At 35.7% G+C, this 5,028-nt stretch overlaps 1 pseudogene; it reads left to right on the top strand.

The window, feature by feature from the left end:
• The first annotated feature begins 577 nt into the window (after positions 1 to 577).
• On the top strand, positions 578 to 4,567 carry LOC106982281 (aprataxin-like; annotated as a pseudogene).
• The last annotated feature ends 461 nt before the right edge of the window (positions 4,568 to 5,028 follow it).

A 5,028-nucleotide genomic window follows, 5' to 3' on the forward strand; every position in this document is an offset into this window, starting at 1 on the left:
GAGCTAAACCTTGTTGAGGTCAATTGGAAAAGATGGAGAAAAACATTTGTAAAATCTGTTTAAAGTCAGTGAGGAGTAAAGAAGTCAATGAAGAATGATGGGGGCATGAACAAAAGTAAATCAAAATGTAAACTAAATGAAAATGCAAGTACAGTAGATCATGAATTTTGAAATACAGCTAAAGCAGTACTTAGAGGAAAACCTAAGGCATTAAATGCTATATATTAGAAAAGAAGAAAGGTCTAAAATCAATTACCTCAACTTCCAAATTAAGAAACTAGAAAGTGAAATAAAGTTAAACCTAAAGTAATCAAAGAAAATAATTAAAATGGAAATAAACAAGACAGGAAACTAAAAACAAACAAACAAACAAAAAACAATGAGATACTTAACAAACCCAAAAGTAGACTCTTTGAAATTGAAATTATCAATAAAATTAATCAGTCTACAGTATCTGATCAGAATACCAATATCAGGAATGCAACAGGTGACATTGTTAATTCTAATGATATTGAAAGGATAAGAAGGGCATACTGGAAGGAATTTTATGCCAGTAATTTTGACATTGATAAAATAGACAAAGATAAATGGACAAATTCTGACATAAAATTTCAACATTCTGAAAGAAACAGCACTGATAGCTTCATAATGAGTAACTACTAATTTGTAATTAAAAACTTTCCTACAATTAAAAATTCCAGGGTAAATTTGCTTTATTGGGAAAGTCTACCTAACATTTAAGAAAAAAGTAATGTGACTTTTCACACAAACTGTTGCAGTAAATTGAAGACAAAGGAATACTTCTCAATTTCTATCATGAGGCCAACATTACCTAATACCCAACTTGATACGGATATAAAGAAAAAAGACAACTAGGGAATAACGTGAGGTTGTATGTTTCCCCCAACTGGAGCGTAATGGTGCAGGTGTGTGGGTTGGTGAGACAGGATAACAAGAACCGGTTAATCAAAGTTCCACATTTGGAAGCAGTCATGGTTGGGCATGGCCAGAGACCAAGATTATTGACAAGAAATATAGCAAGTACAGTTGAAAGCAGAGTGTAACAAAAGATATGTCAAGGTAAAGCAGGTAGGGGTCAATCCCACGAGCATGGACTCAGTCATATTTGGGAAGGACCAAGAGATGAAGTTTCAGCCTGCTAGGTTCCCCACATGGTGAAGGAACTTTATTGATATTTTGTAGCATTTGAGGAAGGGACAGAGAGCCCTGGCCTGGAAACACACAAGAAGAGAAAAAGGTCAGGCAACAACGATTCTATAGAAATTGATGCTGCCCAGGAAGCTGAGTACTGCATAGGACTGGAACCTGGGAGTGACCCTAGCCAATGCCTTATAACCCCAAAGAAGGGGAAAGGAGCATCTGCCAAAAAGGAATGATTGGGTCACTGGAGCCAAGGCTTGGAACTTTATTTTTATGTTTTAATTTTAGAGAGCACCAAGATGTCCTTCATTAAGGAACGGAAAAATAAACTGTGGCACCTCCAGACAACAGAATATTATTAGTGCTAAAAGGAAATGAACTCTCAAGCCATGAAAAGACATAGAGGAATCTTAAATGCATATTACTAAGTGAAATAAACCAATTTGAAAGGCTACTGTATAATTATAACTAGATGACATTCTGTAAAAATAGTAACTGGAGATAGTACGAAGATCAGAGATTGCCAGAGGTTGGGGAGGGAGGGAGGAATAGGCAGAGCACAGATGATTTTTTAGTGCACTGAAACTATTATGTTTGATACTTTAACGGTCGGTACATGTAATTATACATTTGTGCAAACTCATAGAATGTGCAAGGCTAAGAGAGAGCCCTGATGAATACTATGGATTTTGGATGATAAAAATGTGTCAATGTTGTTTTATTAATTGTGATAAATGTAACATTCAGGTGTAAGATATTGATAGCAGTAAAGGCTGTGCATGTATGCTTCAATAAGGTAGGCAAGTATAACCCAGAGAACAACATTGCATGAAAGGGAAAATATAAGCTAGTATCTTTCATGTTTCAATTTATTTTATTTTATTTTTTTACAGTTTAAAGAAAGGAAATACCTTCTTCAATGGGAAAACTCAATATTGTAAAAATGTCTCTTCACCCCAAATTGATCTATAGATTCAGTACAGTCTTATGTCAAATGCAAATGTAATTTATTGGAAATTTACAAACCAATTTATATGACTACATGAGACCAAAATTAGCCAGCCTAAACTTGAAGAAGAATATGACAGTACAGGATCCACGGTATATCAAAACTTACTGTAAAATTACAGCAATATAATCAGTGCTATATTTCTGTAAGAATAGTCAAATAGACCAGTGGAAGTGAACCCTATGATTTGTGTAAGTCAGCTTTGACAATTCTACCTTGCTTTTCAAACCCATAAATCTTTAGGGCTATGGGACATGTTTTAAGAGTGGAAGGGGAGCAAAAGTACTAGGATTATTTAATGGAGGGATGATGCTTTCTTTATCCTTGGTATTAATTGGCAAAAGCCTGGAGAAAGAATATGAATAACAAATCTTACCATGCGATTTAAAGGAAATAGATTTAGACCTAAAGGAATTAACTAAGTGAATAGAATGAGAATGTGAAGCAGAAGAACAATTAACATCAGCTTTGGTGAAAACTGGACCTTTAAAGGAGAATAAACAAGAATATTAACAGATAATGAATTAAGATCAGATTTTCTGGTTGCTGAAAGTCTTCCACTGCTTCAGTGGCCACTTTAACCCACATATTTACTGGAAAGTAAATCACTTATAACCACTGATTTCCTGCAGGCTGTGGAATCCAGAGGGTATTCTGTTAGAGGCCATTTTGTGAAGAAAACAGTGGAAGGCTAATCCTTGCCAGCATGAATTCTCAGAACAAACCAGTTTGGGGAGGGTGGGTCACATCACTAATACTAGATAATGCCGATTTAAAGGGATTATTTGGGTTGTGGATTGATCCTAAGTGGCTGCAAGCTTTTGTGAGCAGGCCATTATGGGTGATATGAAAACTAATCTGTCCCAGTGGGTTTCCACACTTACCCAAGAGGGGAAACTGTCCTTCCCCATATCTAGCAACTAGAATCCATTTTCTGAAGAAGTAGAAGTATCACAGTTGCTGGTACCCCCAAATTGGCTGCATGATCTTAAGGATACACATCTAAACTAAGGTTGTTAACACGGACCATGATAGATGCTATCATAAAGCTCCCTGCTTCTCCACCAATTTTGGGATCCTTGTGTCGATAACTCTGCTAATAAGTGTCAAGAAAATATTCAAGAGGCAGAAACTCATTTGCTAGTTTAGTTATTCTGCCTGAAAGAAAGGAGTGTGTATGATAGGAATATTTACTATTCAGACAGTGAAGACGTTAAAAAGTTATTGAAAACTTAAAAGGGAAAATTAATTGTATTGCCAATAGAAAGCACATTATCAGATTCAGGACATAAGAGAGAGGTTTCTTCCAACTGCAGCCATCAGTTCGGGTGGCTATAACATATTACCATAGACTGAGTAGCTTAGAAAACAGACATATATTTCTCATATTTTGGGAGCCTAGAAAGTTCAAGATCAAGGTTCCTGGTAAGGGCTTTCTTCCTGATTTATAGACAGCTGCCTTGTTTTATTATCACATGGGGAGAGAGAGAAGAAGCAAGAGCCTCTGTCTTATTAGGGCACTAATCCCATCATGAGGACTCTACTCTTATGACCTATTACCTTCCAAAGATCCATCTTCCAAAGACCCAGCTGTAAAACTGGGAATTAGGGTTTCAGCATATGAATTTTGGGATGACACAAGCATTCAGTCCATAGTATCCCACACATGGTCCCCCAAATGACACACTCATACTCCTTAAGTGATCCATCAAGTTAACTCTATATAGTCAAGGTTTTAAGAATTTAAATCCTGTTAAAAGGGTTGTAATTTAGAACAGAAAATAAGTGAACATGGTGTTGAATTTACTCTCTTAAAGAAATAAAATGTACAATGATTGAAGAAAGGTTATGATCTGATCCTGCATATCCTAGCAGGGGATCCAAAGCCTTTCACAGTTGCAGGGATGAGATGGTCTGGAAGTAGTGTAAATTTCTGGTAATTACTAGTGGGCAGTGATCCCACAGGAGAAGAAGAGAATGCTCTTATGGGGCCATATGTGAAACCTACATGTCACATAGAGGTGGAGCTATAGATTTCAGATCTACAGCTATAGATTTGAAAATGTGACTGGAGAATATATTCCAAGGTTCTGTTGCCCTTACTTGAATGTGAACTTGGAATTGATATTATGTGCAAAAGGGACGCTATCTAGTTTTAATTGGACATGCTGGATGGGAATCTTTGTATTGCCTAAGCACTTTTCTGTAATAAAATTAAGCAGTGTAGAATTCTAAAAGTACAAGAACATTTTTCTTATGAAGGAAATGATCAAAGTAGGAACATTACATCCAATTCATTTACAGGATATGAGAATAGCTATTGGAGGATATAACAAGGTGGTTCTCCTCATTGTTTATACCATAGCCAATATAGTAAAGACTGTAAAAGAAGTGTAACTGGCCAAAGATGATTGGTATGCCATAATATATTTGGCTAATGCTTTCTTTTTAATATCTTTTTGGAATCCAGTACAACACTATTTTCATTTTAGTGAAATTGTTTTCAACATATATGTATGGATTTTCCACAGGAAAATGCTTTCAATTCAAAGCATATATAATAATTTAATGTAGTGACCTCTGAACTTTGATAACCATCAGGAGCAAATTCGTTCTTTGTACTGATGATATCATAATTTCCTTCTAGACAGAAAGAATGCAGGAGAATGTATGTCTTTCATATGACAAGAAATGTCTTTCTGATAAACACAGCTGAAATATAAAGCTGTTCCAATGTGTTGAAATTTGAGGAATAAAATTGCATGGAGAAAGAGATATCCTGCAAATGGTGAGAAATGAATGACTATCTCTATTGATTTTGCCACTAAACCGAAAGCCCAAAGACAGGTGGATCTTTT

Source organism: Acinonyx jubatus, chromosome A1 (genome assembly GCF_027475565.1).
Source record: "Acinonyx jubatus isolate Ajub_Pintada_27869175 chromosome A1, VMU_Ajub_asm_v1.0, whole genome shotgun sequence".
Taxonomy (NCBI): Eukaryota; Metazoa; Chordata; class Mammalia; order Carnivora; family Felidae; genus Acinonyx; species Acinonyx jubatus.